This window comes from Prosopis cineraria, unplaced genomic scaffold (genome assembly GCF_029017545.1).
Source record: "Prosopis cineraria cultivar Desert tree isolate PC_DT_omini unplaced genomic scaffold, ASM2901754v1 PC4, whole genome shotgun sequence".
NCBI classification, from domain to species: domain Eukaryota; kingdom Viridiplantae; phylum Streptophyta; class Magnoliopsida; order Fabales; family Fabaceae; genus Prosopis; species Prosopis cineraria.
In genome coordinates, this window is record NW_026555335.1 from 33,592,333 (window position 1) to 33,604,826 (window position 12,494).

The 12,494-nt window shown below is 30.6% G+C and overlaps 1 pseudogene; it reads left to right on the top strand.

Moving 5' to 3' along the window:
• Nucleotides 1–3,555: 3,555 nt before the first annotated feature.
• LOC129307656 (very-long-chain 3-oxoacyl-CoA reductase 1-like) lies at nucleotides 3,556–12,246 on the top strand (annotated as a pseudogene).
• Nucleotides 12,247–12,494: the final 248 nt, after the last annotated feature.

Here is a 12,494-nt window from a genome sequence, read left to right on the forward strand (position 1 = left end):
TTGACATTTTTAATTTTCTTAAGAAAATATCCAAAATAGTGTCCTTAAATATATAATTTCTTAGTATTATACAATGAATTAAAACTTGAAGGTTTAATTAATATTTAATATATATATATATATATATATATTTTAAATAATTAATTTTATTCAAGTATTTGGATTAAGCATTTGGCTCAAACATAAAAATTTACAATTTTGTTAAGTTTGACTCTAATTTTTTTTTCATTCTAGTTCATTGGGTGCTTGTGGTTTATAAATACACATTGTATTACATTGTTTAATTCAATTCAGTAAATGGAAAATAAATTTCTTCTCCAGAGTCTCTTGTGAATTTTTATCTGGTGGGAAGCAAGGCATGTGGATTCACATTGTTACTTTAAAATATGATATCATGTTCGGCCTCAGCAAAAAGCATATTCGTTTGAGTGGTCAAGAATTGGGCTGGGAATGGCAATTCAAGATCCAAGACCCATAGAGAACATACTTGGGCCGAACAATCAAGATCCGAGATCCGTCCAGTTTCCAAACCTGCAGCTTCTTCAACCATCCCAAAGATTTTCAAGACCCGTCAAACTGTCGCTCTCTCCAGTCTTGCCCACGTCATCAAAAATTTTAAGCAAATCTCATGCGTCCGTTCCACAAATCACCATCGTTCGTTCCTGGCTAACCTCTCAGCATATTCACGAGGCCATCTCTCGATCGTGGCCCTCCCCAATTGTGAAGCCTATATGTATCTGACAAATTTTCTTTCTTTTTTTTTAACAAAAAAGAAAATAACCCCTCAGCAGATTCACGAGGTCGAGTCCATTGCTCTTTCGCAAGTGAAAACGGTTCATTTGTTTTGTGGCCTTTTTGCATCAGCTCGATTAGGATCCAAACATCAAAATAATGATGAAGAAATTAAAGACAAGTCATTGCACAAACAACGACGTCGTACGTACGTGGTTCCTCCTTCTATTCCTTCAATTTCTCTGAAAATCCATACTTCGTAGGCTGACTCACTCAGTCATTTTCACTAGAACATATTCCTATTTATGCAATCAATTTAAAAAATTGGGACAAAAATTCGGATCTTCCCTCATGAAAAGTTGGTTCAACTTGATAAAAAATGTCAAAACCTAAAAGGATACAAAATAATAGAGGACTAGAAAAGCCAGAAAACTTTACACATAGTTTATCTACAAGAACAATCTTCTCTATTTTTATAATCATCAAAATTGAGGTTCAACAAAATTTTTAAAAAAGTACAACTGAAAATATGAATTAAAAAGCAATTAATAATAGCTTATGAAAAAACTGTGGTTTTAGATTTATAATTGATTTTAATATGTAACAAGAATGTTTAGATATATTTTCACAAAAACATGCATATTTTTATTTGATTTTGAATTTTACTTTTTAATTTTAATTAAAATCAATCTCATCAATTAATTTTATAAATCAATTATATATCTCATAACATAATCAATTATATTCAATATCAATCATATTAATAATTTTTTATAATCAGTTATATCTAACTAAAATTCAAACACACCTTTTCGGTTTATAGAAGCGATTATCAAAGTGAACGTGGAAGCAATAACTTGGGTGACACAGGCTGTGATTGAAGGAATGATCAGAAAGAAAAAAAAAAAAGGAGCCATCATCAACATCGGTTCTGCTTCTTGTGTCGTAATTCCTTCATTTCCACTTTATACATACTCTCTATGCTGCTGCCAAAGCTAATGTTTCTTCATCTTCAAAATCTCAAAATCTTTCTTTTTTGTTGCTTTAACAAGATCTTCTATTTCACTCAATAGTTCTTACACATACTTATCATTGTTAAATTATTTATATTAAATATGTTTGAGGATTGTCCACTTCATTAAAATAATTTAAATCATTTGGTTAGATATATTTTAGGTTTTTTTTTTAAGTCTAGGAGAAATTGAGTCCATAATCTTCATTCTCTCTCTTCTTTATAGTCTTCTTTTTGCTGTTTTTTTTTCTTTTTGTTACTCCTTTGTTTGCTTTATTTTTTTTCCTTTTTTTTTTGGTGTGTTCCTAGATCAAATGATTTTAATACGATGTTAAATTTTTTATATTAAGTGTATTTAAAGATAGACAATTTCATGATCCAAATAGTTAAAGCTGTTTAATTAGATACATCTCAAATCATAAACATTCTCAATCTATTTTCTAATTACTGAACGTGGGATTTCTTTATTTCTAATAGTCATCATTGTTTTCACAGGTACGTTGGGATGCTCTCAAAATGAATTGGTTAAGAATACAAAGCACAAGGAATTGACGTGTAGTGTCAGAACGTATGTATGTATGTACATCTTTTGTGGTGAGTGTACGTGGAATTATATTTATAGGTACCACTGTTTTGTATCAACAAAGATGACGAAAGTGAAGACGTCATTGTGGATTCCAAGCTCTGAGGATGAAAGCAAAGGTTGCATCAGATGGTCTGATTACAATGAGAGCATATATGTGCCCTATCTCATGCATTCTCTTCAGTAATTTTTGATCCAAATGGTTTTCTGATTCACTCCTCATTTGGTGTCTCACGATTAGTCGACTTTATAAGCTCAAAAGAAGACTCGCCAAGTATTTAATTTCCAGACTCAATAGATTGAGAATCTCAAGTAATTAGTAAATGTCTACAACAATTAGAATTTAACTAATTCAAAATTACACATGCTCGAATACACAAAAAATATACACTTCAACTTAAATCTACTTGACATAACAGATGGTATTTGCAATCAAATTTAAATTTTAATTAGCATTTTTAGCAATTAATGTTAGAATTTTTAACATCCGCAGCAAATAATTATTATAACAAATATTTTAAGAAACTAAGTGACCCTATGAGAATAGCCCAATTTAGCTTTGATACCTATGTGTCCAATCACGCGATTGTTATCTTTAAATGTTCAATTAATAACAAGACTACGATGGAAGAACAATTAACGCCTGCGAAGGTAGGTACAACGCTACTCTCAACTAAATTGTAATAAATGTGAGTTCGTATGTATATGGCCATGAAAGTCGGAGTAGGTCAGTGATCTTTGTGGCAATATTCTTCCAAATAAAGTACTTCATGACTATATTTATAAGCCACCTAGTTCTGAAAATTTTTTATGGTACTATACCATGTCCTATCTCCAGTTCACAATATAGGGACCACTGGTAATTAATTTGTAATTTTCAACAATGACAGTTAAAATTTTAATGGACTATTTTTTTAAAGTAACAATAAATAAAATAAGGGTATAATTATAAAAATAATAATAAATGCCTTATATTCGGACTGAAAGGATTATATATAATTATATGATGGAGAGAGGGAACAGATGAGGTGAGTAAGACAGTTATTATTCTAGTTAATTAACCAAGAATAATATTAGAAAAATGAGATAATTGTAACTCTATCAATTTAATCAATCCCCAATATAAAACGGGAGTAGTAATATCAAATCAATAAATCAAATTAAACATGCATAGATACATACAATATATCATATCATATCATATCATATGCCTTAAGAAGTGAATGTCTTGATAACAATGGAGTGGCCAGAAATCTTCCAAGCTGCAACGTGCTCCTTAGGATTCATTACTCTTTCTAAAGCTTTGATCTACTTTGTGAGATGCGTGTGGATTATGTTTCTGAGGCCTCCCAAGAATCTCAAAGCCTCTGGTTCATGGGCTATCGTCACCGGTTCAACCGATGGAATTGGGAAAGCCATTTCCTTGGAATTGGCTTCCAAAGGGCTCAACATCCTTCTGGTTGGTCGAAACCCTCAAAAGCTCGAAGCCACATCAAAGGAGATTAGAGACACACATGGTGGATCGGTGAAACTGAAGCTTGTAGTGATAGATTTTCAGAGTACCAATGGAAAAGAAATAGTGAAGAAGATGAAGGAAGCGACACAAGGTTTAGATGTGGGTGTGTTGGTGAACAACGTAGGCATGGGAAACCCTTATCCGAGGTTCTTCAATGAAGATGATTTGGAGTTCATTGAAGCAATTATTAAAGTGAATTTGGAAGCAGCAACTTGGGTGACGAAGGCTGTGATTGAAGGAATGATCAGAAAGAAAAAAGAGCCATCGTCAACATTGGATCTGGTTCTTGTTCAATGGTTCCTTAGTATCCTCTCTGCGCTCTCTATGCTGCTACAAAAGCGTATGTTGTTCTATTCCTAATCTTAATTTATTCAAACTCTTTCATTAATTATTACAAATTAAATTTCAGGCATAAGAAACCATCCACATTAAGTCTTTAGAAACATAATCCTGTAAGTATCTAAGTATCACAAGTTTTGGGTGCTCTTCAGATTCAGTAACAGACATTGTTAACTAAACTGCAGTTAGTTTTACTTAACTAGTCTTAGTTAGCTTAACTTATTTATTTAGGCATATGGTTATTAGTTTGATCTTATCCTGTATATGGTCAGATTCATTAATGAAAATAATTTTTCCTTTCCCATTTTATCGTTCCACACTTCCCACTATAAACAGTTACATGCGGGTTTAGGTTTTATGATAATCTCAAGCTATTCGTTTCTTTTACTTAAAAATAAAATAAAATTTTTAGATTTTAAATTTTTTAATTTTTACATTATTTTTTTCATTTTTATGTAAAATTATATCATAAAAACAATATATATAACGTAAACAATTAATTTTAATTTAGATGAAAATCCATTTTTTTCAATTAAAAGTTCTTGCCGCGGTTGCTAGGCGGTTGATTTTATGTCTAAGAATTTTCTGTTTTGTTTCTTGTTGTCCTAATTAATTGTAGGTGATGATTAAGTTGGTTATACACACACACACACACACACACACATATTATAAATCAGTCAACTCTTAAACATTCAAAGGTCTCAACCTTAACGTTGGATTATTTTAAAGACTCCATAAAAGCACATGAAATCAACAACAAATTAGATGAAATAACTTCACATTTAAAAAATTTAAGCTCTCTGTATAATATCCTAATAGTTTCATAACTGCCAATTTTCACAGATATTTTTGGATGTTCTCAAAATGCATCGGTTTAGAATACAAATCACAAGGAATTGACGTCCAATGCCAGGTTCTCCCATACTCTTAACCTTCTTAATTTATTAATCATCAATATATTGTATTAGTCTCAAATAGAAGGCCGTTAGTTAAATAATGAGGTGCTTTGATCCAAAATATATGTCATTCTTTGAGTCAGTAAAAAAATTTTCCCTAAAACTTGGGATCTATAAATAGCATTCAATAATAAATCAAGGGTAAATGTGAAAAAAAAAATGTTTTGCTAAAAAAATTTAATAGCTCAACAAGTTTTTTTTTTTAATAAAACTACCATGACGAAAGAAGCCCAAATAGAAAATCTATTTTTAAAAGACTAACTTATTAGATGAAAAAATCACTTACACTTATAAAAACCACACCATTTTGTAAGATTTTTTAATATGAGGTTTGTTACAATGCAACATGATCAAGGGCCGACGTTCCCCTAGCTCCTTAGCATAACACTTTACTCGACATTTATGTTAGTCAGAAGACTCAATAGGTAGTCCTTTTCATGACAATAGTATTTTAATAAAAACACCAATATGACAAAAGCAAACTCAAAAAAAAAAAAACCATACTAACAGACTAACTTAGTAACACTACAAAAAAATTGACTTTCAGCAAAGTCAAAAAGTCACCGCTGAAAGTTTTCAGCAGCAACAAAAAGTTGCCACAATGTCGCCACAAGAGCTTCTGTCACTGATTCAATCTGCGGTGACAAAAAAAGTCACCGCTAAAAGTTGAGAATCTGTTGCCGCCAAAATTCAAAAAGTCGCCGCTGAAAGTTTTTAGCAGCGACAAAAAGTCGCCACAATGTCACCGCGAGAGCTCTTGCTGCTGATTCAATCTGTGACGATAATAAAAGTTGCTGCTGAAACTTGAGAATCGGCGGCGACAATTGTCGCTGCAGAAACCACGCATCAGCGGTGACTATTTCTGTCGCTACTAAATGTTAAATATCAGTGGTAACAATTGTTGCCATTGAAACTATTAAAAAGTTGTCGCTGAAAAGTAATATTGATTCACTTACACACATGGCACCACGTCACCGTCTATGTGGCGCCCCACCTCACGTCACCCTCCACGTAAGGCCCCACCTCGCACCACGTGTCGCCATGTCATCCTCCACGTGTCGCCTTTACCTCATGCCACGTGGCACCATGTTACTCTCCATGTGTCGCTCTCACCACACGCCACATGGTGCCATGTCACCTTCCACATAGGGCCCCAGCTCCCACCACATGACGCCATGTCATTCTCCATGTGTCGCCCCTCACCTCACGCCACGTGGCCCCATGTCACTCTCCATGTGTCACTCTCACCACACGCCACGTGTCATCACCTTAAATACTTCAATTTAATTCTTTCAATTTATAAAATTATAAATTATATTATTTATTTTGTTTAAAGTAAACTATAAATATAATTGATACAATATAATTTGTATTATTTATTTTAATTTTTTTACTTCTTGAGGTTGTTATATTATTTATTTTAATATTCATATTTATATTATAATATAAAAAATATCTAAGAATAAATAGTAAAAATACTAATAATTATACATTAGTAAAAAAATTATAAAAACACAGCTCGCCGCTGAAACTTACAACATAATTTTTTTAAAAAAAATTAAAAAATACTGACAATCAATGGCGACACTAAAAAGTCACCTCTGAAAGTTGACTTTCAGCGGTGACTCGTATGTCGCCACTGACACTTACAACATAATTTTTTTAAAAGAAATAAAAAAATGCTGACAATTAGCGGTGACACTAAAACGTCACCGCTAAAACTTGCAACATAATTTTTTTAAAAGAAATAAAAAGTGCTGACAATTAGCGGCGACACTAAAAAGTTGCCGTTGAAAGTTAACTTTCAGCAGCGTCTTGTATGTCGCTGTTGAAACTTGCAACATAATTTTTTTAAAAGAAATTAAAAAATGATGACAATCAGTGGCGACACTAAAAAGTCACTGCTGAATTTCAGCAGTGACTTTTTAGTGTCACCGTTGAAACTTGCAACATAATTTTTAAAAAAAATTATAAAAATAGCCAAATCTTTCACATTTATAACAAACTAGTTCTATTTTATATTTTTTAAAATTATCTTTTCTAAAGGTTTTATAATATTAATTATTTGCTCATATGTTAAAACAGTAGAATTTATTGTTCTTCGTTATAACTAGTAAAATAAAAGCAGAAGAAAATATAGAAAATGAAATAGATAACACCCCTTTTGAAATAAATCAATAAAGATACATGAACATAATATCACATATAACCTATAAAAAATGATATTGCCAAGTAAGTTTAGTAACAAACAGAGAATATTTAAGAAATATAATATTCAAAAATTCTGTGAAAGAATAGGAAAGTTAGGCAGTGGTGTTCCTATTAAGCCTAGGAAGAATAATATCAATAGAAAATAAAACTTGTAGAAATAGAAATATGAGATGGTTCGATAAAATATTAGGATCTAAGTCAAAAAAGAAGAATAAGATAAGTTTTAAGAGTCTTAGTCTATAGCCAAATAGGAATAGTAAACTTGAAAGAAAAGTAGAAGAGGTATAAATAAAGAAATACATTATAAAAGAATTGAAGAATAAATAGAAATCTCAAAAATAGAAAATAGAATAAATTAGATAAGAGAAAAATTTGAAAGAGATATTTGTACAGAATATCCAAATTCTTTTTGAAATAGAAAAAGACACAAGAAATTACGGGTAAAAAAAAAATATGACAAAAGAAGAAAAACCAAAAGCAAAAGAAAAACAAGAGTTGAATCTTGTTAAAAAAATAATTTAAGAACAAAAAAAGGTAATTAAGTGAAGCAAATCAAAAGAGCTTATTTAACCATGATTTTTTTTAACTTCTATAAAATTAGAAGACTTTTAATTTTGTAGACATTGAGTTAAATGGTCTCTTCCCTATCTCTTAATATAAACTTCTCTCCACTTGTAATATTACAAGATATGTATGTGTATCTATGCATATATACATACAACTTGGTTAAATAAATGAAAATGAAAATAAATTGAAATTTAAATAAAAAGAACATCATGAAATTGGTAAAATAAAAATATATTTTTTCCTATGAAAAATGCTTTAATCTAATTTTGAAAACATTAAAAAAATACTGACAATCAACGGCGACACTAAAAAGTCACCTCTAAAAGTCGACTTTCAGCGGCGACTTGTATGTTGCCGCTGAAACTTATAACATAAGTTTTTTAAAAGAAATTAAAAAATGTTGACAATCAGCGGCAACACTAAAAAGTCACCACTAAAAGTCAACTTTCAGTAGCAACTTATATGTCACCGTTGAAATTTGCAACATAATTTTAAAAAAAAAAATTAAAAAAGCTGATAATCAGCGGCGACACTAAAAAGTCACCGCTGATTCTCGACTTTTAGCGACGATTTGTGTAACATCCTAATTTTTAAATAAAAAAATTTATGAAATTTAAGTTTTATTAAAAAATGATGATAATAATAGGAATTTATATTATTTGATATTATTTTAAAATAATAATATGGTTAGGCATTTAATTATGAATTAAAAACTTAGGTTTAAAATTATATAAGTAATATTTTGTTAAGATATAATTTTAAGATTTAAAATAAAAAAAATTTGTGTGTGTGAGTTAAAAAAAAAGAAAAAAAGTAAAAAAAAGAAGGGGGGAACTGTAGAAGTCCCACATCGGTTAGATGTGGGAAGAGAAAAATGCTCCTCGTGTATAAAGGAGCAATGCGCATCAGGGAGGAGGCAGGAAGAAACTTTTATACAATTTATGAAAATTGCAACTAAGGGCCCAAGATGCAATTTGTGAAAATTGCAAGTAATGGCCCAAAAGTTTGAATAAGTAAATTCAGACCTATATTTTTTTTTAATATAACTTTGGGACCCACAATTCTATTTTTATATTATTTTTCTCTCTTCTTCTCACATTGCTCGGCGTTTTCTCGCAAGGAGGGATTATTTTCTTTTTTCTTCAGGTATGTTCTAACTTTTCTGTTTAGATTAGCATTTAAAAATTTATTTAATTACAAAATTAATTTTATAGTTATTTTCTAAATAATATTAGCTTTCTAGTTATATGATTATTTTAGGATAGAGTAAATATTCTGATTAGGATTTTTCTATAGGATAGTTAATCTAATGATATGATGGATTAAAAATATAGGTTAAAACTCTTAGAAATATAATAAATATTATAGAATATTTTTTTGAGGTTGAAACTCATGTTTAAAAATTTTTGAGTTAAAATCTAGATCTATATGGTTGAATTTATGTTGAATCTGAGATGTAGGGATAAAACTTTAATTATTAAATATTTATTTAAGTATGAATAAGTATTTTTGAGGTTATAGAAAGGTGATTTGAGACCTCAGGATAATTTTAAAATTTTTAATTTATTTTTGAACGAATTTTTAGAATATAGATGGATGAAATTGTGATACTAGAAGTGATTTGAGGCTTAAAAATAGTTTATCAGGGTACGAGAATTTTAGAAAAGAATTTGAAAAGTTAAATGAGGCATAAATCTTAAATTAGTGTTAATATGGATTTTAGGCCTAAAACTTTCTAACTCTTTAATTTAGAGTTATTTATTAATTTTAATGTAAAATTAATATATAGTATTGTGAAATAATTATATAGATTATATTGACAAAGATAGTGGTGAAAAAGGAGTTGTGAAGGGGAACTTGTTATTCAAGACACAAGGTAACCATTATTAATGTATTGTGATGGGTGTGTTTGTGAATGGTTATGTGTTGTTTTATTGTTTGAAAAAATTATAAATTATTGAAAATAAATACTGTATATATTTGTTTGAAATTATTGCCAAGTGGATTAAAAAATTTATTTTTGTTTATCATGATGAGATATTATTGTTCAGATATATTTCTGTTTGGATATTTGAATGATGCATGACTTGTCAGGGTATTTTAATGTATGGTGTTAATGAGAATTTTTGTTCAGTTAATTATTACCACGTGGTAAGCCCTTATTGGACCCAATGAGTGGCGTGTCGTTTGGTCCAACTCACCTTTGGCTGGGTGATTTGGCGTCCGAGCATGCGAAAGGAGGATATAAGGTGCAATCATGCAAATTAAATACTTGTTTGGTTTATTTGAAAATATTGTTCGATTAAATGTTTTGTGTGCCTACTTAGCAATCGCATGATTAGTTATAACCGCATGCATCATTATATATTAATTTTTGGTTACTGGAACTTTTAAGTCTCATTCTCCATGGTTAACATTTTTACAAGAGCGAGTCTGGCCGAAAAAGCACCAGACTCATTTTGTATTATGCAATGTATTTTGTGCCAACCTAAGACATTTCTTATTTTGATAACATGTAAACTCTAATCCTTTTTATTAAATGCATTTATATGACCAAGAGGATTATGTTTGTCTCTCTTGATTCATGACCTGATTTAAATATCATGCTATGAGGATCTTGTCTGTCCCTCATGGTTCTAATTGCTTTATGAGATATTTTAAGACTTGTGGTATATTGTCTTAGATGTACCATGGTAAAAAATTTTCTACCATGATAAGGGTATGATAAGGGTTCAATGAAAAAAAATAATTTATTGAATTAATAATTTGTGAAAAATCGGTTTATAAATTTGAGGGTGTTACAACTTGTATTTCACCGCTGAAACTTGCAACATAATTTTTTTAAAAAAATTTTAAAATGTTGACAATCAACGGCGACACTAAAAAGTCATTGTTGAAAGTCGACTTTCAGCAGCGACTTGTATGTCGCCACTGAAACTTGCAACATAATTTTTTTAAAAGAAATTAAAAAATGCTGACAATCAACGGTGACACTAAAAATTCACTGCTGAAAGTGTACTTTCAGCGGCGACTTGTATGTCGCCGCTGAAACTTCCAACATAATTTTTTTAAAAGAAATTAAAAAATGCTGACAATCAACAATAATACTAAAAAATCACAGCTAAAAGTCAACTTTTAGCGACGACTTGTATGTTACCGCTAAAACTTGCAACATAATTTTAAAAAAAATTAAAAAAGCTGATAATCAGCGGCGACACTAAAAAATCATTGCTGATTCTCGACTTTCAGCGGCGACTTGTATGTCACCGCTGGAACTTGCAACATAATTTTTTTAAAAAAATTATAACATATTTTAAAAATTGCTGGCAATTAGCAGCGACACTAAAAAGTCACCGCTGATTTTCAACTTTCAACGACGACAATAAAATTCGTCGCTGAAAGTGTGATTTTGATGTTGCCGCTGAAAGTCTAACAATCAGCGATGACTATATCTTGTCGCCACTGAAATTCATACTTTCAACGGTAACTTTTTAGTGTCACTGCTAAAAGTTGCCGCTGAAAGTCATTTTTTTATAGTGTAAGTGAGAAAGTTTTTTACACTTAGCTTATAAACCCCACATCACCACTTGTAAGGCTATTATATCTATAGGTTATATATTCAAGCATTCTTGGGACCAATCAAGATTTGTTTTCTGTCCTCTCTACTGCCTATCCAATATCTCAACCCTTCATTTGGCGGAATTAGATGAAATTGCTTTGACCATTAGTTAAAATGAATGGCTGAGATTTCGAACATTGAAGAGACAGGTAGTTCAACTAATTTTATTGGCCACAGAAATCAAACTACTAATAATTGATGACTAGATAAAGCACAGCTTATCACAATTTGTTTATTATAAGAGATCCATGGTGGTGACTGGTGAGTGTTGTTGGGTCATATTTATAAATACAGGTACCGATGTTGGTAGCAACAAAGATGGTAAAACTGAAGACATCATTATTTATCCCAACGGCCAAGGATTACAGCAAAGGTTGTGTCAGATGGTTTGGTTATCATGAGAGTCTATATGTGCCCTACCTCTTACATTCTATTCAATGTCTTCTCTTGCGAATGGTTCCTCATTCTCTTGTGAATTGGTATCTCATGCGACAGCATCTTTACATGCGTAAAAGAGGACTCGCCAGGTATTCCAAACTCAAAGCATTACAAGCATCTCAAGTAAACGACAACAATTAGAATTTCAATATATTATATAGATCTGCTATAAACTACTGTTATTAGATGATGAATGAAATAAACGGAAAGTTCTCTGTTCTGGTTTTTTTATTTGTTGCTTCTAAGGAGAGTTTACTACGACGTAACAGGCATGTTATGATGCAATGTCTGATTACAGTTATTATTATGTGTGTTTCTAAATATAAATATCAGACATTTTATTAAATATAGGGATTGTCTGTATGTGTGGAGAAATTCTTGTACATAGTTAGTGCACCACGTCATTCATATATCCTATATTCAATAAAAACATGACATGTCAAATAGATGAAATTTACAAAAATAAATTGATATTGCCATATATTGATAATGAAAAAAGATAAGAAGTTAAATATACATTT